We start from the raw sequence: 23,175 nt of genomic DNA, 5'->3' as shown, positions 1-23,175 counted from the left end.
AGTGACATTTCAATGTCGTGAACAGACAGACAGCCCGAGGCAGGAGGAGTCACTCAGGAATTTGTGCAGAAATGTGTGCAAGTTATTAATTACCACTTGAACCCCAGCATGCCTATTCTGGGGGAGGGGGGGGTGGCGGGGGAGACTCGCCAGGCCAGAAATAGCAGATTAACAAGCTCACAACTCGTTGCACTTGCAACACAATGCGTTGTGTGAGCTTGTAGGTCTGCTGTTTTTGGAGAAGAGATTTGGTGTAGATGGGGGGAAAATCAGTCCAAAGTTGTAGTTGTAACTCGGGTCTGTTTTACTAAGAATAGAAGGTGGTTCCCCAACGTTTTAGCTCAACACCCAAAAGAGAAATTAGACGTTGGTCCGGGACCAAAACTAGTGAAAATAGCAAATCTACATTGTAAAAACAAACGTTGTTTTACATTTATTCATGCTTTTTTCCCTTTTTGGATTTTATTTATTAAACACTTTTGAAAAATGTTGAAATCGTTTCTAATTGATGAAAAGTTGTGATTTTTTTTGTTTAAACTTTTTAAATATGTATATTTATTAATTTTTACATAGGAAACGAAACAGGGGCATATTTACTTGCGACCCATAAAAATGTGTCCGCGACCCAAAGATGGGTCCTGACTCCTGACCCACTGTTTGGGAAACAGGGATTTAAGTGATTAACCAGATAAACACCAGCTAAAATGGCCATCAACACATACGTACTCACTCACACCCATAGCCAATAGCCTCTATAGACATTGCAAACACACGCACACGCACACGCACAAACACACACACACACAATATTGTCTAATTTCACACTCTGCGTCTTATCTCTGTTGAATTACCATGAGAAGCGATGCAACGTGATTCTCGCCACACATCAGAGTATCATCTCAAATTGCATATTATTATTTTTAATACACTGTTAACGCCCATTCAGACCTGAGGCTGATTCTAAAAATGTCTTAAATCCTAACAGTTTTGTTAAAAAATGTTGCTATATCAGTGGAGCTCAACCTTTTTCATGTCAAGGACCCCCAAAATAATATATATTTGGCCGCGGACCCCCATCTCAAAATATTTAGTTCCAGGGACCCCAAGCAGCAAAGATTTTAGTAAAAAAAATCGCTTTAAAAAATATGTATATATTCAAAGATTCGCACAAATGTTCATGATTTTTCAAAAATAGCAGATCTACAAGCTCAATACACAGCAATAAAAATAACCTAGAAAAAAGATTTTCCTCCCAATGCGATGGAGAGACAGCAGCACACAAACCAGCACCATCCAGAATGCCGCAGCACGCCATGGTATCCAACCAGCCAAAATGTTCACATCTCCTCCCCTTTTCCACTCCCTGCATTTCTGCCTGCACCGAGTACAAAACACTGACCCACAAGGCAACCAAAAGGCATGGCACTGCCATACCTTCAAGGCATGAACCAACCCTACAACCCCTCTGACTCACTCATATCAGCTAACACAGGAAAGCTGTCCGAACCTTCACTAAAACACCCGGGACAGCACTCCACGCGTCCCAGACTCTTCTCCCTCCTGGCTCCCAAACTGTGGAACAAACTCCCCCATTGCAGTCACAACTGCAGACTCACTCCCAATTTTCCGCCGTGTAGTCTGAAGACTTGCCTCTCCAGACTCCACCTCACCCCCCCCTAGCACTTCACTCTGCCTGTACCACTTCTTGCCACCTTCTGCGCCAATTGATGCTAGCGACTGACCAAAATATAATGGATACCATGTAGAGTTGTAGACATACCTCGGTCATTCTTTCTCATGTTTTTGTTACGTAGGCTTTTTTTCCTTTTATTTAGATAGATAGCATGTTATACAAACATAGTAGGGGGTACTAAGTGAAAAATCGTTACGCGGCGGATAAAAGCATGAAATTTGATACAGATGTCCCTTGGGTCATCCTAAAACATCCTAGAAGGGGTGCCCAAAAAAATCTTAAACAGGAAGTGAGTTATGGACAAAATCCAAAATGGCCACCTAAACTGTTGACCGTTGACTCAAAAGACACCAAAATAATCTCCAAAAACCATAAAATGTGGCACACATGTCCTTTGGGTCATCCTAAGACATCCTAGAAGGGGAGCCCAAAAAAATCTGAAACAGGAAGTGAGTTATTGACCAAATTGAAAATGGCCGCCTAGTGTTGTCGATTGACTCAAAAGACAACTAAAGAATCTCCAAAAAGTATAAAATGTGTCACACATGTCCCTTGGGTCATCCTAAGACATCCTAGAAGGGGTGCCCAAAAAAGTCTTCAACAGGAAGTGAGTTATTGACTAAATTGAAAATGGCCGCCTACAGTGTTGGCGATTGACTCAAAAAGCCTATAGAATCTCCAAAAAGTATACAATTTGGCACATATGTCCCTTGGGTCATCCTAACACATCCTAGAAGGGGTGCCAAAAATAATCTGAAACAGGAAGTGAGTTATTGACTAAATTGAAAATGGCCGCCTACAGTGTTGAAAGATGATGCAAGATACCTACAGAATCTCATAAAAGCATGAAATGTGGTACAAATGTCCCTTGGGTGATCTGAACGCATCCTACAAGGGGTGCCCAAAAAGGTTTTAAACAGGAAGTGACCGCCTAAAAGCAGTTGACACAAAAGAAAACATAAGGGGACGTCATAAAAGTGTATAATTTGGTACGTACATTGAGTGCTTCTTAATATATCCTAGAAGGGGTTATTTATTTGTTTGCTTGTTTATTAAACTTTTTAGGAAGGGACCATGTTGAAGAAATTCTAAATGGCTGTTTAAACAGTTGACCATGGCAGTCTGCATATTATGCAGACTCAATACGACAGGTTATGCAGTGCATAACTTGTCGTATTTTGTAGTCTACCTTCTGTTTATTTCTACATCACTTATTTATTTTACTTTCTGCATAATTTTTTTATTGTACTCTTTGAATCTTCTTTATTTATCTAACTCTCTGCATATTCTCATTTATTTTACTCTGCATCTTATCTTACTCTGCATATTCTTATTTTACTCTCTGCATCTTATTTATTTTGCACTCTACATCTTCTTGCTTGTTTTACACTCTATCTTCTCATGTATTTTCTTCTTGATCATTACTGTTTTTTTGTGATTAGTGTTTAGTAACTACATGTATTCATGTGTGCCATTTCGCAATTACCAGCACATTGGCATAATGCTCTGCAAGGTAACCCAGCATCCCGGCATCTACACTTTCTCGAACAGAAGGGCTCAGCTTTGCAGCCACACTTGAGTTCTCTACAAACTTAAGCAGCCTCTGTCAAGAGTGTCCATAAAGGTGTCCACGAATCAGCGACTTTAATTTATTTGTCAGGAGATGGTAGAGATTGCATAGCTTTCAGGCTTCTGGACCAAATGCTAGATTGGCTGCTCGATTTGAATATTGTAGCAGTGCAGCCCGTGTGGGAGGAGTGTTTTCCATTGAGAGACTATTCAAACTTTTTTTGGCACCCCTTAGGATGCATTCAGATCACCCAAGGGACATTTGTACCAAATTTCATGCTTTTATGAGATTATTTTTTATGAGTGTCTTTTGCATCATCTGTCAAGACTGTACACAGCCATTTTCAATTTAGTCAATAACTCACTTCCTCTTTCAGATAATTTCAGGCACCCCTTCTAGGATGTCTTAGGATGACCCAAGGGACATGTATGCCATTATGAGATTCTTTAGTTGTCTTTTGAGTCAATCGACAACACTGTAGGCGGTCATTTTCAATTTTGTCAATGACTCACTTCCTGTTTAAGATTTTTTTGGGCACCCCTTCTGGGATGTCTTGGGATGACCCAAGGGACATGTATGCCAAATTGTATGCTTCTATGAGATTTTTTAGTTGTCTTTTGAGTCAATAGATAACACTGTAGGCGGCCATTTTCAATTTTGTCAATAACTCAGTTCCTGCTTAAGATTTCTTTGGGCACCCCTTCTAGGATGTCTTAGGATGACCAAAAAGACATGTGTGCCAAATTGTATGCTTTTATGAGATTCTTTAGTTGTCTTTTGAGTCAATCGACAACACTAGGCGGCCATTTTCAATTTAGTCAATAACTCACTTCCTGTTTCAGATTCCTTTGGGCACCCCTTCTAGGATGTCTTAGGATGACCCAAGGGACATATGTGCCAAATTTTATGCTTTTTGGAGATTCTTTTGGTGTCTTTTGAGTCAACGGTCAACAGTTTAGGTGGCCATTTTGAATTTTGTCCATAAGTCACTTCCTGTTTAAGATTTTTTTGGGCACCCCTTCTAGGATGTTTTAGGATGACCCAAGGGACATCTGTATCAAATTTCATGCTTTTATCCGCCGCGTAACGATTTGGCCATTTTTTGTGCTTAGTACCCCCTACTAACAGACGCTAGGTTCATTGTTTACCTGCTAGCCTATAGTTTTAATGTGCAGATTATTATTGTCCGTCTGTCCGTGAACAGCAAATCCCCGGCACTGTTGGCCCGATCGATGTGAAACTGTGCACACACACACTCCCTGAATGCCAGAGCAGAACCTCTACCCTACATGTTTCACATCAGCCTTTTATAGCGCCAGTAGCAGGAGTGGCTCATTTTCAACAAAATGCCTCAAATCATGAACGCAGCGTCCGATAGCATGAAACTTAGCACGCACATTCCCACTAGACTGAGGAAGAAATGCCACCCTTTTCACATTGGCCTGTTGTAGTGCCACCAGAAGGCAGATTTTTGGGCGGTGAAACCGCCCCTATAAGTGAGATTTGGAAAAATGTACATTTTCCTGCGCTGTGATCTGGGCCCAGGAAATTAGTAGAATTATCCTGCGCTGTGATTGGCCAATCACAGCCTATTCAGGACTGTGATTGGCCAGTGTCACATGACACATGTGCATAGCCCTATATAAGCAACCATAACTTGAAAAAAACCAAAATTTGGTTTTTTTCAAGTTATGGTTTTGTCCATCATAAAGAGTGTTTCAATAAATGTATTTATCCTTTGTACATGATTGATCGACTCCATTCAGTATTGTGATTAGCTAGCAAGACACCGCCCACTTCACACAGGGTGTGATTTTTTATATTACTCCTACAGATTTTGTCAAAACAACACGCAAATTGGTACACATTATCTCTATAGTCATGTGATCACGACGGATCTGTCCGATTCTTCATACTCCATCCTGATTGGCTAAGATTGCCATCTAAAGTTTGCAGGAGTGGTTCGCTTTTAACAAAATGCCTCAAATCATGAACGCAGCGTCCGATTCCCGTGAAAGTTCACACACGCCTGTTTTACACCACCAGGGGGCAGATTTTTGCAACCTGACCTGGCGGAGACCTGTGCTCCGAGGAGCACTTTTTCTAGTTTTGAATTACTTTTGTAAAAATACATTTTTTTTTTATTTAGGAAAGGGAAAAATTGTATATTTACCCATAAAAATGTGTCCAGGGCCGCAAAATGGGTCCCGACCCACTGTCAGGATTAGACTGGTTTAGACTGATGCTAGGTTCTTGGTTTATCTGTGATCCTGGTTTCCTGAGGCACTACTACACTGTCCCTTTGCATTCTATGTATGTGATTACCTTGCTTATTGGAAGTGGCACTGGATGAGGGCATCTGCTAAGTGCCTAAATTGTAAAAGTGTAAATTGTTTAGCCTCAACTCACTCTCAGAACAACTCACACAACTCCTATAGAAAGAGACCAGTTTAATTTATACTCCTTCCCGTGACAAAGTATACAGTAAATCAGGCTTCACTCGCCATAAGATTTATAGGCAGTGTGTGTAAATAAATACGCGAAGAGTTTGATTTGTTTGAAAGCAGACAGAGCACCGTTCATCACCAGGCCTACTGTACTGTATATCCAACGACATGCTACTGTAAACACAGGTTTAAAGTGACAGAACAAGGTATAACAAGCATGACAGAATTTAAAAACATAGGAGCAGCGTCCATCCAAATTGCCATTCGGCACTGTCTCATCTGACACACCTCACGTCTCTGTCTCTCTCTGTCTCTCTCTGTCTCTGTCTCTCTCTGTCTCTCTCTGTCTCTCTCTCTGTCTCTCTCTCTGTCTCTCTCTCTCTCTGTCTCTGTCTCTGTCTCTCTCTGTCTCTGTCTCTCTCTGTCTCTCTCTGTCTCTGTCTCTCTCTGTCTCTCTCTCTGTCTGTCTCTGTCTCTCTCTCTCTCTGTCTCTCTCTCTCTCTGTCTCTGTCTCTCTCTGTCTCTCTCTGTCTCTCTCTCTGTCTCTCTCTCTGTCTCTCTCTCTCTCTGTCTCTGTCTCTCTCTGTCTCTGTCTCTCTCTGTCTCTCTCTGTCTCTGTCTCTCTCTGTCTCTCTCTCTGTCTCTCTCTCTCTGTCTCTCTCTCTCTCTGTCTCTCTCTCTCTCTGTCTCTGTCTCTCTCTGTCTCTGTCTCTCTCTGTCTCTCTCTGTCTCTGTCTCTCTCTGTCTCTCTCTCTGTCTGTCTCTGTCTCTCTCTGTCTCTCTCTCTGTCTCTCTCTCTGTCTCTCTCTCTGTCTCTCTCTCTGTCTCTCTCTCTGTCTCTCTCTCTGTCTCTCTCTCTGTCTCTCTCTCTGTCTGTCTCTGTCTGTCTCTGTCTGTCTCTGTCTCTCTCTGTCTCTCTCTCTGTCTCTCTGTCTCTCTCTCTGTCTCTCTCTCTGTCTCTCTCTCTGTCTCTCTCTCTGTCTCTCTCTCTGTCTCTCTCTGTCTCTCTCTGTCTGTCTCTGTCTGTCTCTGTCTGTCTCTGTCTCTCTCTGTCTCTCTCTGTCTCAGTCTCTCTCTGTGTGTGAGACCGTTCGGTCGGACGATTTCCGACTAGGTTGGGATACGGAACTGGAGGAACCGCAGGAACCGGATATTCTGTGACCTACTGGCAGAGTGCACACATCACAAGAATGATCGCAAGAATGGTGATAATTGGTCCAGTATTAGCTCCGGACACACAGACAGACAGACACACAGACTGACCCTCTTACAGCTAGCCTCTCGCAGAGCCACGCCGTAAAAAAAAAGAAAAAAGGCAGGAAAAAGTAGTGAGTCAGCAGGCATTCTCTCCCTGTGAGTGTGTGTAGTTGCGTGCTCGGTTTAGACACGTGTGTGTGTGTGTGTGTGTGTGTGTGTGTGTGTGTGTGTGTGTGTGTGTGTGTGTGTGTGTGTGTGTGTGTGTGTGTGTGTGTGTGTGTGTGTGTGTGTGTGGTGTGTCCGAGGAGGGCGGAGGAGAAAGACGCTGTGATTTATTCAAGACACACACCGTTTGGGTTGCTAGGTTACGGGCCCAGGCCAGGAACTGCAGCACGTCTCTCCTCTCTGAGGTGATGAGCAAGAACTAAGACACACAGAGAGAGAGAGAGAGACACAGAGAGAGACAGAGACTGAGACAGAGACAGAGACAGAGACAGAGACAGAGACAGAGACAGAGACAGAGACAGAGACAGACACAGAGACAGAGACAGACACAGAGAGAGAGACAGAGACAGAGACAGAGACAGAGACAGAGACAGAGACAGAGACAGAGAGAGAGACAGAGACAGAGACAGAGACAGAGAGAGAGACAGAGACAGAGAGAGAGACAGAGACAGAGACAGAGACAGAGACAGAGACAGAGACAGAGACAGAGACAGAGACAGAGAGAGACAGAGACAGAGAGAGACAGAGAGAGAGAGACAGAGAGAGACAGAGAGACAGAGAGAGACAGAGACAGAGATAGAGACAGAGACAGAGAGAGACAGAGACAGAGAGAGACAGAGAGAGACACAGACAGACAGACAGACAGACAGACAGAGAGAGACAGAGACAGACAGAGACATAGAGAGAGAGACAGACAGAGACATAGAGAGAGAGAGAAACAGAGAGAGACAGAGAGAGACCTGCTCAGCCCACTGGTTAACTTACAGTGCATGAGTTACCAGGCGGCACTGCGGCGCCAACGGCACGCCATTCCTTTCCAGGCCACCTCTGCCTGGGATTCCTCTGCCAACTATACCTCCTCCTTTCAGGCAGAAACCAAATGAATGGACACAAGAGGCTCATTATGCAACAGCACCACATTGCATACACAAACTGCAGCTAGCTGTGTGTGTGTCATACAATCCTCAGTGTAAGTCATGTTTTGTTGTTAAAATAAGCATTAAATAGCGCTTATATTCTGATAGTAATACTTGCTAAGGACTGTTTGTTCGGTAACAACAGGGGGTCACCCCGTCTCTCCAGCTGAGAGTATAAAATGGCACCAAATGGACCCTAACCCATTTGTACCCTCTCAAGAGTTACATTAACACTCAGGTTTTTACAGTGTGTACACACACATACATTTTCATCAGCATAGTGGCTCAGACAAGTTGTCACAGGCCCACCTGTGACCTTTTATTGTCATACCGTCTTTCCTCCTATCTCTTGGTTCACCTGGTTCACACCCGGACTCTCAAGTTGATTTTCTCCATCTCACAGAGTTCAAGGTTCAAGGCTACTTTATTTTGTCTCCCTTGGAGAAATTTGTCTTGGAGACAAGGACCAGCTGCATACATACACAATACCCTCAATACCCTCATACCTGACTATCTGCTTCTCCAAAGTGAGTGACAGCCATCTGGTACTATACCCAAATATAGAACAAACATGGGAAATTTCTCATTCTACAACTCTGCCACCAAAATGTGACACCATCCATTAACACATTGACCGCCGGGCCCGTAGTTCTACGGGCCGTTAAATCCAACGGTTAAGCGCCGATCCCGTAGCCTACGGGCTGTGGTGCTTTTTCCTTTTTTTCGATTTTTTTTTTTTTTCAATTTTCCAGGGGGACCATTTTCAGTGTAACACCACCCGAAATCGACCGGAAGTGCGATCACGTTTTTTGTTTCCCGTCTGCCTCCATTATAAGTCGTACACAAAAAGCCCTGTAAAACCTGTACAGGACATGTAGTTTTTCATCCTCGCATTTCCCATGTTAACATAAACGATCAGAACTCAAACATGGCGGCTCCGTTTGACACGCGGTCTCGACGAGTAGACACCAGGACATGTGCCCGTTGTTTACAAACAGTGGATCGGGCAATCTAAAGGATTTTAACGGGGCCTATGGCGACCTGAAAAAAACAAAAAACAACAATAAAACCTTGGCACTGGTGAGTACATTATGAGATTAGCCCTTGGCGGTGGATGTGTTAAAATAGGTAAATAATTTGTTTATGTGCTATCAGGAGACCACAAGGGGAATCTGCAATTTCCCATAGAAAGGAGCTGTCCTTCACTGCTGCCGTTTTTCCTTTTTCTCCTTTGTACATATAGTGTTTTGAATTTGTTGATGACATGTATCACATTGTGTTATTTTTATGCTATGTTGATTAATTGAATACATAGGACCACAATGGAAACAAGTCCCCAGGACTTTTTTGTGTTACTGTCTGACTGTACCACATGCTGTTATTTTCTTTTTACTAATACAAGTATTCAACAATCAATCAAATACAATACCTCACCAGGAGATAAAGCCTGGAAAAGATCTACTGTGCCTGTTGTCCAGCCCAGTGGTTCTCAAAGTGTGGTCCAGGGACCCTCAGGGGTCCTTGAAGGGGGTTCCACGCGGTACCCAGCAAAATTAGTTAATACAGCATCAAAATCCTTTTAACCACTTTAACCCTAAACACATACTGTACAGTACATCGGCTACCGTGGAAGATTTTCTTACATATCAACAAACCGGAAAATGTTTTATATAATCGATTAGTCTGATTGATTAACCACTCTTATCCACAAGTTTCCTAGGGCATTGTGGGCATCACTTCCTGTCGATTTGATCAGGTATGGGTGCATCCACACATGTACGTCAAGTTGTCGTACGGAAGTCGGAAGTCCCATCCACTCCCATGTTAAGTTAAAAAACGGAAGTTCCGGTCCGTTTTTTCCTATAACATGGGAGTGGATGAGACTTCCGACTTCCGTACGACAACTTTACGTACATGTGTGGATGCACCCTGTCAGGGATCAAATCGACAGGAAGTGATGCCCACAGTGCTCTAGGAAACGTGTGGATACTTTCATTGTTCAATGACATATACAGCAATCGCAAAATAGCCGACGCGTTGTGAGCTTGTAGATGTGCTATCTTCACTATACATGATCGTTCATTAACCGTAATCGAGGCAAAAGTTTGAAATAATTATGATATTGTCAGAAAAAACTGAACAACCAGGTGCTCACATGGAGAGGAGATATAAAAAGGTAACGATAGTTAAAAGGTGCTCACGGATCAAACGGGATCAAACATGAGAAAAAACAACAGATGATCCGGGCACTCAGGAGTAAAAAGGAGGAAAAGCCTTCAGGGCAAAAAATCACGATGAAGACCTTACGAGGTCAAAACACGTCGGCACTTGGCAGTTACCTTTAATAAATAAAGGCTTTTCCTATTTTTTACTCCTGAGAGCCCGGATCATCTGTTGTTTCTTCTAATGGTGATATTGATTTGACGTCATATCGCCCAGCTCTAATCAGGTGACAGAGGACCTGGATCAAATCAGTCTGCAGAAAGAATTATTTTTTGGGGGGGCTTTTGTGTCTATTGATAAGATAGAGAGATAGGGAGTGACATGCCCCAAAGGCCGTTCGGGACTAGAACCCGCGACGCGCTGACAGGCTACTAGGTGCCTGGACCGCTACGCCAGTGGTCCAGGCCAGAAAGAACTCTGGTACATGTTGTTGCTTTAATTACGTCAGCTCATTCGCTATACACAAGTATAGAATCTAACGCTTGAAGCATAAGCGCACAGACCTTGATTTTCTTCCGTTCCATGTTAATGAATACAGCCGTTCGCACTGGCCGTGCACGGACATACTCACGTGAAGATGTTTTTTCTCGCTCCGGGCGAAAAAAATATATGTTTTTCCGCGACAGTTCTCATTGAAAAGCATTGACCAGATGTCCCGCTGTGGCCAGGTTTGACAAGAACAGTCACGCACAAACCTCTTTGACGTTTGCACAACAAAGTGCGCAAGCGACTCTTTTTTTGGGTGTGTTCCTGAACTTCCTTCCTAGCGTGAGGACCATTTTCTTTGGCTGAAGCAATGAAATAATTTTTAAATCAATGAAATATTTTTTGTCGTTATACTCTGTGTGAAATCGTTGATTTTCTTTGGTAAGTACTAAGTAGTCATGTAATAAGTTGGATAATGATTATGAACAGTCATTATTGAGAAATAAACCCCTTCAGGTGATTCAATTTCGTATATTTCTCAATAATGACCACCTCAGTGCTCATTGTGAAATCAGAACGTTCAGTTCTCAACCTCAGCAACCTAAAAAAAAAGCTAATCTCTGTATGACTGTATATATGCAGCCAACACAATCTTACAGAATGATTGAGCCAACTAATCAGTTCGTCGACAAATTCCATGACAATTAGTCGATTAGGAACATCTTTAGCCGAGGACAGCCTTAATCTTAGGGTGCGTTCGGAAATGCGCACCGGGAGCGCACTCGCCTATTAGTTTGTATTGGCCAGTGAGCTCACTGCTATATTTCCGAACGCACCCTTAATCTCATGTCTAACATGGACAGTTGCAGCGCACAAGTAGCACTTAGCCTACATCAGGGGTTCTCACACGTTTTAATTTCAAGGACGCCCATAACTCTTCTGAGAGTGTACAAATGGAACCAAATGGACCTTTACGGGTCCATTTGGTTCCATTTGTACACTCTCAGAAGAGTTACATACCTGTAAGGGTCCATTCCGAACACCCTCAAATGGTAAATGGTGCATTTATATAGCGCTTTTATCCAAAGCGCTTTACATTGATTGTGCCATTAACCCATTCACACACACATTCATACACCGATGACGGAGGAAACCATGCAAGGCACCAACCTGCTCATCGGGAGCAATTAGGGGTTCAGCGTCTTGATCAAGGACACTTCGACACTAACTCTAGGGGAGCGCCCCAGCCCGGGATCGAACTGGGAACCTTGCGGTTTTCCAGTTCATTCTACCCTTGAGCCACTGCCACCCTCAAGGAACCCATTGTCACTCTAGTGCGTCTGTGGAAGTGGAGTGTCATTGTGTGACCGTAGAGTGTGTCAGTGAGTGGGTCTGTGAGTGTGTGTGGTTAAATTCCAGGTGCTGCTTATCTGCTGAGTGCTGGACGCCAATCATCAGTCCTTCCCATGATTGGTTGGGATTTCCTACCAAAAGGCATCAAACACCAGAGGATGTCAACAGTACCTGTTGTAGTGGTCTCCCCTGCTCGCTTGCCATGCTTGTTTCCCCAGTGTGTGTATGATTTGCCATCCCTATTTGTATCCTGAAGATATTTATATATATTTTATAGTTAATGGTGGTTTGGGTCCACCTTTTGAATAACTTGAACCCACTATGTTAAGAGTCATCAGGGCAGCCTTAGGCTGACTGTTTGGTTTGCTACTGCTAAAGCAGTTTGACACAACTCAACCTCGATCAAACACTGTTGTGGAGATAGTAGTACTGTGGCGACAGCCATTATACTTATAATATAATATACAATATAACAGAATTGAATGGCCATTGGACACTCAAGACCCTTGGGCGCAGCAGCCCGAAGATGCATGAGTAATGCACAAATCTGCCCAACTACAGAACACACAGACACGCACGCACACAAACACACACACACACACACACACACGATATAACCGCAAAAAGAAGTCCATTTGCCTTATTAGCCTGGCTCCTCCAATCCAATATATCTTTCCTTACAGAACATTACAGTAAGAGACCCTCAGTGTTAATTTACATCTGAGTGAACAAATGGAATCACATGATGGTGAGAGAGAGAGGGGGGGGCAGAATGAAGGAAAGGAGAAGATGCCATTTATGGCAATACAACTGAAAACATGACAAACAGAATGCAAATATATTAAGAAAAGACTGAAGAAGAGATGGCAGTGTTGAAGATCTGGGAAATGAGACTCTGTTTTTTGTCTATACGGGCAGTGGTTCTCAAAGTAGGGTCCGGGGACCACCCAGGGGTCCCTGAGAGGGTTCCAGGGGGTCCCCAGTAAAATAAGCTAATATACTGTAGCATCAAAATCTACTTTGACCTTATTGTATAGTTTCGCTATAAAAACAAAAAACAGCAGCATATCTAAAGATTGTACGTCTGCTATTTTTTTAAAACTATTATGAATAATTGTGAAAAATTTGAATTACTTTTGTAAAATGTTAAGTCACCAATCTTTTATGGGGCACAAAATCTTTTCAAATGGTGGAGGTCTGCGGTCCATATTCATTTAAATTTGGGGGTCCTTGACATGAAAATGTTTGAGAACCAACCAAAGGGGGTTCCAAATGGACCCTTACAGGTCTGTAACTCTGAGAGTGTACAAACGGAACCTTCGTACACTCTCAGAGTTAATGATGAAAGTTTTAGAACCACCGGTATTGTAATGAATGTATATAGCAGATGTGAAGTCCACATACCAGCTCTGACAGCGTGATAAAACCAGTTCCAGAAACGGTTCCAAATGAGATGGAACCGATTCCGGTTCCTCAATGGTTGGATCCGATTGCGGATCCCAACCATATGCATAAGGGACTGTTGTTTCTGATAATACTATAGATGTAATCTCTCAAGACAGAGATGGGTTCCCAGATCGCTGTAGCTGTGGCTCAGGAGGAGAGGTCCCCCACAGGGTGGGCCCACGGGGGTCACAGACAGTGCAGAGAAAATCCCCATTAAATTCATTATTCAGCCCTGGACCCAGATCATACAGTAACTGGGTCATATTCAAAATACATAAGACACAGTGATGGAAGATTCTCTGTAACAGGCTCTCTCTCTCTCTCCATCTCCCTCTCTCTCTCTCTCTCTCTGGCAACAGCTGCACTACCAGATGCAGCATACTGCATATATCCCATTAATTGGTGAAATATGTTGGTTAATATGGAGCAATAAGTAATATACAACACAATATAATCACAATAGACAATACATTAATGTATAAATAACCCCAGCAGTGGTCTGCAAAATGTCCACTTTAAGACCCTTCACAAAAGGAAGACACATTATAGCTATGTGACTGAGTATCATAATTTTCCATAATAAAACAATTTGCTGTTGATGATGGTGTTTTTTTCCTCCTTCAATAGCACCAACAGTAGGCTACTACAGAACGTGACGAGGGCAGAATGCGTCCATGCGCAGTATTTCCAACGAACCCATTCATTGACAGAGTGATAAATAATGTATATGCTCAGCGATTCTCCCACCATGAAACGTTGAAGTTTAACGAGTTGATAATGACTACGAGCTGGTGTAAGTTGCCTACAGTGCAGCCTTGCTATCGGCTATATCGACAACACTGCAACACAAGAACTGGAACTGTCCCATTTCAGAACTGTTGGGCTACGGTGACAATAATAATCCATATTCTAGGCTCTATTACACGGCAGGGTGAAGAGCACATTAAGTGGCATGGCTGTATGATAAATGTCACGGAAATGCAACAACATACAACGACTTGACAGATTATTATTATTGCAAAAGAAGGCCCTTGTTTTTTTTTGGTCAGTTCCTCTCCCCGTGTTTTCCTAGTGCCTGTATCCCGGGAGGGGGGAGTCGTGCAGGGCAAGAGAGAAAAGTTCCAGAGCACCCAGTGTGGGACTGAGAGTAGCCCTGATTACATGACCGTTATCTCGTGACAGTCATGGATGAACTTCAACCTGGTGTTTGCACTTTCTACCTTTTTGGCCCGTACATCTCCATAAACGTTCATACTTCAAATATAAGGTGCTTACCCCATGGCCACGGATGTTACAATTATGTACGGGCCCTCATGAGTACCAGTATCTTCCGTATTGTTCAATAAAACGCATTTTAATCTGATCGGTGGCCATTTTCTTCGTATTTTCACCTTGTGCTTTCTACTTCGCGACCCTATCGGTTGGGAGGTGTATTGCACTCTGATACACTATAACTCTATGATAAAATGGCCACCAATCGGATTAAAATGCTTTTAATTGAACAATACGGAAGATACGGGTACTTCTGAGGGCCCGTATATAATTGTATCATCCGTGGCCATGGGGTAAGCACTTTATATTTGAAATCAGAACGTTTAAGGAGATGTACGGGCCAAAAAGGGAGAAAGTGCCAACACCAGGTTGAAGTTCATCCATGACGGTCGTGTAATCCAAGGCTAGGACTGGAGAGAAACTATCTAATAGCATATGGATCACATTCCCATTTCGACCCACTAGTGTACATTACGATCGATTTTTACTATCGATTTCTGCGGGTTAATGGGGACGCACCGGCTAAACCCCACAGACAGACACAGACAGACATCAGCCTGCTGTTGGATTATTTAGTCTAACATTTTGGGAGTTTAGAAAATCTATGCGACATAAATGAACCGCTGCATTGATTGTGTGGAAAAACACGTAATCTTTTTGCTTTCCCCCCCCAAGAAAACCAACAACAATATAGCCTTGGGTCAAGACTATCATAGATAGTATTTGATAGATTTAGACATTTTTTAAATCAATCGTAGATACGAAAGTAGAAAAGTCAGACTCGATCAAATACATAGCTGTGATAGTCTTGATCCCAGGCTACAACAACAACACAGATCCATAGCATATAAAGACTGCAAAATGTCAGGTTTCACTGGCTATAATAATAATAACAACAACCTTACATTATAGGCACCGTTTCTGCCCCTCATATCAATGTCAAGATCGAATCACAGATAAAGTCAAAAGTGGAAACACAAGCACTGACCTGGTAAATAGCTCTGATGTTAGGAGACCGTGATCGTTCCTCTCCTATAGTGTATATGATGATATTAATAATGAGAATGATAATCCAGCTCGTCGGGGTGAGGGGTCGGTATCCTCCACACTGCGACAAGTTGGTCCAACTAGAGTATTTGGCTGTAAATCACAGTAGATGGCCTATTAAAGCAGTCCTATCCCCTGTAGAGAGAGAGTGTCGCAATCCCCTGGCTCCTCATTGTTGACTCGTTAATTCACTGCATTGGTTTGATGATGGTGTGTGTGTGTTTGCGTGTGTGCGTGTCTGCCTGTCTGTGTGTATGTGTGTGTGATCGCACCGCACGCTGACAATGACAACACCGTCCCGTCTCGTCCCGTCCGACCAGCAGCCATATCGCCGTGGATCCCAAAGTGGAAGCAGCACAACTGTACGCTGTGCTGTGGCGTGATGTGATCCCGCAGAACGCCGCAAGGGGTGTGTGTGTGTGTGTGTGTGTGTGTGTCAGAGTCAGTCAGAGAGAAAGATTTTGTTTTTGCTTTTATCTCACATTTGCTTTCCTTTGGCAATGCTATGTTTCTCATGTCATCATTGAAGCCCCCCATTGAGTTGAGAGAATGTGTGTGTGTGTGTGTGTGTGTGTGTGTGTGTGTGTGTGTGTGTGTGTGTGTGTGTGTGTGTGTGTGTGTGTGTGTGTGTGTGTGAGCGTGCGTGCGTGCGTGCGTGCGTGTGCGTGTGCGTGTGTGTCTGGCAGACAGAGAGATAGAGAGAGATTTTTCTTTTGCTTTTATTTCACATTTTCTTTGGCAATGCTATGTCTCTCATGTCATTGAAGCCCCCCATTGTGTGTGTGTGTGTGTGTGTGTGTGTGTGTGTGTGTGTGTGTGTGTGTGTGTGTGTGTGTGTGTGTGTGTGTGTGTGTGTGTGTGTGTGTGTGTGTGTGTGTGTGTGTGTGTGAGAGAGAGAGAGAGAAGGGGGGGGGGCAATAATGTCACAGGGGAAATTGGCTTAATTATTCAACCTCAGTTCTCTCTAAATATGCACCCCAGAGAATTCCAGGTGAATTATTTATGCTGGGAAAATTAGTGGAATTTAATACCCTGATATCACTTATAGCGTTATATAGCCCTGTGTGAAGTATATGGATGTGTGTACATTGCTGTCTTTTAAGGACAGGGTTATATTTGGTAGTTGCATTAATACCTTTTCAGGCCGCGGCCCGCGACCCCCTGAACTGGGGACCCCCACCCTGACAAGGACTAGGAATTGTTCAGGTTGAGAACCACTGCATTAGTGCACCTTCAGACTTCAGAGGAGCTGCATAACAAAAGCTCCATCTGGGGAGACTGTACTGGTCTGGATCCATTGAAGTGTTATGTCTAGTAGGGCTCATTCAGCTTCACCAATCACTGCCTGTTTTTGTGGCACAAGACAATAAGGGTTTGAATGTATGTGTGACAGGGCTGTAATAATCCTAGGAATAACACTGCAATATTCATATCAATATTTATAATATAACCTTTTTATCAAATGGTCTAATTTGGGTTGGACCGCAGAGTATTTCACAAAGTGTGTGTGTGTGTGTGTGTGTGTGTGTGTGTGTGTGTGTGTTTTGGAATGGTCTCTCTCTCAATTCAATTAAATTCAAAGGTTTTTTTTAATGGTATGGGAAGCGTACGTTTACATTGCCAAAGCAAGTGTGAACAAAACAACCAAAATAAATAAGAAATGTAAGTGTGTAATGTATATGAATTTCTTTGGTGATAAACAGAAAGGGCATATCAGCACTTCCATGATCAACAACACACACACACAATATCACCAAGGATAAAAAAACACAACAAAGACCTAAGGCTTATTTACACCGTGACCGTGGTCCTCTGAAAACATAAAAAAAACAGCCAACATATAACTGTTTTCAAAATCTCTTTCGTTTGTAATCTATTCCAGGGGTCTTCAACGTTTTTCAGTCCAAGGACCCCTTAGCCGAGAAAGAGATGAAGCAAGGACCCCCCACTACATATTGTATGAAATTGTGTTGCAGATTAAACTTTTTCATAGATTTCATAGATAGCTTCATAGACTTGTTTGACAGCACTATCATCAGTGTATGTTGGATTCATGTTAATGTGTATTTTCAGACTTTTAACCACTTAAAACCTCAATACTTAGTAAACTTGACCTTTCACGCTGTACTTGGTCCGGACTTTTTCCCGATACACCAAACCTCTTCGCTGAAAATAGCCAATCTACAAGCTCACAACGCGCGAGGCGTTGTGAGCTTGTAGATCTGCTATTTTTGTCTAAAGTTCTCCTCAGAATATAGGGATGCTAGGGTTCAAGTAGTTAAGGTACAAAAAATATCCTACGCTATTACACAAAGATTTGGCAGCCCCCCTGTAGTAACTCTGAGGACCCCCTAGTCTCCTCTGATCTGTTCTATGGGGGAAGTGGAAAGTTTCCACTTCATCATCATGTGTGCAGTGGGTGCACAGTCTGTCTGTCTGTCTGGCACGCATGCACACACACATACACGCACACGTGCACCACGCACGGACACAGGCATGCATGCATGCATGGAGAACATGGCGCAGAGTGATTACAGACATTACAGCACTAAGCAGCAGAGTCTGCACAGTGCAGACATACAATTAAATTACAGCATCAGTGCTGCTCTGTGACTCTACAAAGAAAACAGGCTGTTTGCTCAATGCAGTCTGCCTGCTGGTCTTCATCGCCATCGTGTGGTAGTAGTAGGGTATTGTAACTGTTAGCATTTCTGTTGGGCACTAGTCAAGCTGCAAAAGCTTGCTTTCAATTTAATCCAATCAGGAGAGATAACTCACACAGGGTACAGGATAAACAAGTGAAATTGGAAGCACCGAAACAGTGAAACTTGAAAAGCAGCAGATACTGTAAAAGTTAAGCTGATAAATGTATTTTCAGTTTAGCCTACTGACTAGCTGGATAGATGGGGAAACCCCTGTTACTGAACAACTCTATAGCAATGAGTAGGCTACTATCAGAATATAGAGCTTTTTTTTTTTAGCCTTTAACTTGTTCTGCATCTTGAGTGGTTTCAGGAGCGCAGCTTTAAATGGAATCACATTCAAATGTATGCTCAGACTGCTCAGTGATTTCATACACATTCACCTAATAAACTTGTCAACTACACCTTGGATCGGTGTCTCTCAGTTGAAAACAGTTGCACAAGAGAATTGTGTTTGTATATATACAGATGAGTGATAAATTAAAGGGGAAAACATGCCTAAATAATGTTACAAAGGAGGAGTTGGAATTCTGTGGCGCTAAACCCCAAACAACATGTACTTAAAAAGACTCAACATCCAAGGATGGATGGTCCTAACTTACTCATCAACTTAAAGAAAGTACAAAAGTAAAGGTCAGTGCCTCAATTTCACTGCTATTTGCTATTTTTGAATTTGAATGCTGAAAAGTAACAGTTTTGGACATATGATGAGGTTGCCACCCGAATAGAGACGATATGAATATGATTCACATCATCTTTCAAACCATTCAGTGACCCTTCGTGACCTGTGGATGGGGGGGGGGGGGGGGCATTGTTATCCTGGAAGAGGAGGCCACTCCCATCAGGATGGAAATGTTTCATCACAGGATAAAGGTGATGGCTCAGAATAACTTTGTGTTGATTCACAGTCAGTGACCTTTCCCTCTGAAGGGATAAGTGGACCCAAAGAGAGAGGGGGGTGGAGAGTGAGAGGGGGGGGGCTATCTCACAGTGACACAACTGCACATGCTGATTGGCGTGTTGTCAGCGCAATAAAACCTCGGACTGATTGATTGATTGAATACTTAATTAGTCAGAAATGTAAACAGCACGTGGTACAGTACATTAAGGCTAAAAGGATAACACAACAACAAAGTCCTGGGACTTGTTTCCATTGTTTGATTGATTGATGTACTTTTATTTAGTAAGACATGAGAATCACAGTACATGGAAGTACAAATTCACAATACAAGGTCTACTAAACTGGAACTCTCATTAAGCACGCAGCTTGTTTAAGATGAGAACCCCATGCACACAAATCATGATGACATATAAGAGGCAGACAGATATACACACTACTATACAGAATGTCATACAATCTGCTTTCAGGTTACTGGTATGAAGAGAGAAAAAATATATATACAAAAGAAGAAGCTGAAAGAGGGGGGGGGGGTAGGTTAAGACTTAGACAGGGGCCATTTTCGAATTGCAGCCTCCTGAAGGTGTATCTTTAGGGCAGTTTTGAAAGTGAGTAGGGTTTTACACTCCTTTACTCCTTTTGGTAGGGCATTCCACATTTTTGATGAATAGCATGAGAACGAGTTCATTCCCTTAGTTGAGCCAAATCTGGGTTGAACATGATTTGTGGAGCTGCCTCTGGTGTTATGATCATGGACTTCATTAACATTTTGGAAGTATTTTGACAAATACAGGGGGATCCCAATGTTGTGGTGTATCTTGAAGACCAGGCCCATAGCAAGTTGCTGTACTCTGTCCTCAACCCTAAGCCATCCAATCCTAGCAAAATGAGCAGGGGTTAGATGGGTTTTGTGATTGAGGCCAAGAAGTAGCCTTACAAGTTTGTTTTGGGATGTTTGGAGCCTTGTTTTTAAGGCCTTGGAGGTGTTGTGATACCATGAAGTGCATGCATAATCATAATGACCTTGAATGAGGGCCCCTGCAAGAATCTTCAGAGTATTCTTACTGACTAGACGATCAATCCTCCACAAATAGCGTGTTGTTTGGTTGACATTTTTGTGGTCCTATGAATTCAATTAATCAACATAGCATCAAAAAGTAACACATGTCATCAACAAATACAAACACTATATGTACAAAGGAAAAAAAACGGCGGCAGTGAATTACACCTCCTTTCCATGTTTTTTTTTCAGGCCAATTTTGAAAGAGACCAGTGTTACACATCTTTTAATGGATGGTGTCAGGGTATTATTCCACATTTTGGTGGAAGAGTAGTAGAATGAGAATTTTCCCATGTTTGTTCTAAATGTGGGTGTAATGGGTGTGTGTGTGTGTGCTGTGCGTGTGCGTGCGCGTGTGCGTGCGTGTGTGTGTGTGTGTGTGTGCGTGAGCGTGTGCATGCGTGTGCGTGTGTGTGTGCGTGTGTTTGTAACCGTGGTGCATCAGGCTTTGTCGGGCGTCCATGCGCACACAATTGGCCCGTGTTTCAGTGTTTTGGGGGAGGGAAGCCGGGCAGGGAGGGTGATATTTGTCATTGCATCATGCAATCCCACGGGCTGGGAGGGCACCTGTCAGCGGGGAATGTTGGGCAGGAGCCAGAGGAGTGGGAAAAGGGCCCTATGTCCTCCTGGTGGGGGCCCCTCACTGGCAGGTGAGTCAGTAGGATACAACAGCAGTGACGACACGGAAGTGTGTGTGGGGAGGAATCACTTGGCATAACGTCTTAAACAGTGGTGTAAAGTAACTAAGTACATGTACTCAAGTACTGTACTTAAGTACAATTTTGAGGTATCTGTACTTTACTTGAGTATTTCCAATTTCCAACACTTTTACTTCTACTCCACTACATCTCAGAGAGGCAAATATTGTACTTTTTACTCCACTACAATTATTTGAAAACTTTAGTTACTAGTTACTTTTCAGATATAAATTATTATATTATAAAACATACATTAACCACTTGAGCCCTATTTTGTACATAGGCTATTTGAAAATAGCCGATCTACAAGCTCACATCGTGACGCGTTGTGAGCTTGTAGATCTGCTATTTTCAAACATTTTTGTACTTTTGGTACTTTAAGTACATTTTGATACCAATACTTTTGTACTTTTACACTTTTAAATTTTGAATTCCGGACTTTTACTTGTAACGGAGTACTTCTACATTGCAGTATTGATACTTTTACATAAGTAAAACATTATTGGCTACTCTAAATTAAAAATAAATAAATAATAATATATATATATACATACTCACATACATACAGTACAGTATGTATACTATATATATATATATATGTACACTATATATTTTTTCCCTTTCTCTTTTCATCCACTAGGGAGCGGTAATGACATACTTCAGACGTGGAAAGGTCAAACTCCTCGGCTCTCGTTGGCGTCTGTCTGTGTGCCTCTTCTTGTTGTTAGGCAGGTTGTCAGGGGCACCCAGCACCATCATCACATCATCAGCTTCAGCTAGCACTAGCCCAGCTAGCGGCTTAAAGCGATCTCTGAGCATAAGAACGATGACATATTTCTCTACCAAAGACAACGACAGGCTGCGACACATCTCCCCTTTCACCCGGATCGGCCCGTTTGGCTCCACAGAAGCATCAGGGACGACGGGGCTGTTGTCTACTGGAGATCTGTTAGAGGTTAGTGGCGTTGTTGTTTATAACAGGCTCTCTGGTAGCTTTGCTAGCCCCCGTTTGGAACCTCCCTCTCCTCCACGGTAGCTACTAGACGAGGAGGTCCCGCTGTCTCTTGTCCCGGCAGAGCTAGAGTCCGTCCAAATGCAGTGAAGATCACCTTATTTGCAAAATCGTATCCAAAAAGTAAAGGTGGTCCGAAACGCCTAGGGACGTTTGCCATTTGACCGGAAAGTTAAATTTAACCGACGAGGTTGGAAAAAAAAACGTTTAAATCGCTTATTTAGTCAGCCTGTGCCATAGTACATGGGAGCAGTACCGGCACCTGCCGTCGGGGGTGTTCTTCCGGGTTGAAGGGGAAAAACATGGCACTGGCTGACTAAATAAGCGATTTAAACGGGGTTCTCAACCCCGTCGGTTAAATTTTACTTTCCGGCGAAATGTCAAACGGCTGTAGGTGTCTGAGGCTACCTTTACTTTTTGGATACGATGTTGCAAAAAGGGTGATTTTCACTGCGTTTGGGCGGACTCTACCACTGCCGGGACCCTGTGCAGCGGGACCTCTTCTCGGAGCTGTCGTGGGGAGTGAGGTTAGCTTCAGCTTGTTAACATGTCATCAACCATACATTACAAGATACAGCAGTGGTTCCCAAACCTTTTAGCTTGAGAGACCCATTTGATGTACTCTCCCCCCCCCCCGGGACCAATCTAGTGAAAATAGCAGATCTACAAGCTCACCACACGTCGCAATGCGACACGTGTTGAGCTTGTAGATCTGCTATTTTCTCTACTTCTTTAATGGTTTTAAAAGTGTATGAATGTTATTTTCTGTGAGATACAGGAAGCACAGTGAAACAGACGTTTTAGTTGGTTCATTGACTTCATTCACGTCATGATGTGCAAAGATCAGGAACATTCTACTGATGGGCATTGTCTGCATTAAAAACAGTTAGCTTTGCTGCTTGTTTATTTATTTTTATTTTATATTATTATTATTATTATTATTATTATTATTATTTTTAATTGTATTATTGAAGTTTCAAGACCTCATT

General features: G+C 42.9%; 2 protein-coding genes across 2 annotated transcripts in view; one reads left to right on the top strand and one right to left on the bottom strand.

Annotated features, from left to right (window-relative positions):
- The window catches only part of LOC308096611 (cyclin-dependent kinase 17-like), a gene marked incomplete at its 3' end in the record, with an annotated part of 40,012 nt that extends 23,868 nt beyond the window's left edge, over nucleotides 1-16,144 (bottom strand). The window contains exon 1 of the mRNA XM_080444026.1: nucleotides 15,758-16,144. The remainder of the gene's footprint in view (nucleotides 1-15,757) is intronic.
- A 5,786-nt stretch (nucleotides 16,145-21,930) lies between these two features.
- Nucleotides 21,931-23,175, top strand: part of LOC308097645 (transmembrane prolyl 4-hydroxylase-like) — a 50,245-nt gene continuing 49,000 nt past the window's right edge. Inside the window, exon 1 of the mRNA XM_080445570.1 lies at nucleotides 21,931-22,129. The gene's annotated coding sequence lies outside the window, so the exon portion shown is untranslated. The remainder of the gene's footprint in view (nucleotides 22,130-23,175) is intronic.

The sequence above is a fragment of the Gymnoscopelus braueri genome (assembly GCF_963280865.1).
Source record: "Gymnoscopelus braueri genome assembly, chromosome: 12".
Classification (NCBI taxonomy): domain Eukaryota; kingdom Metazoa; phylum Chordata; class Actinopteri; order Myctophiformes; family Myctophidae; genus Gymnoscopelus; species Gymnoscopelus braueri.
This window is presented reverse-complemented; position numbering and strand designations above follow the sequence as displayed.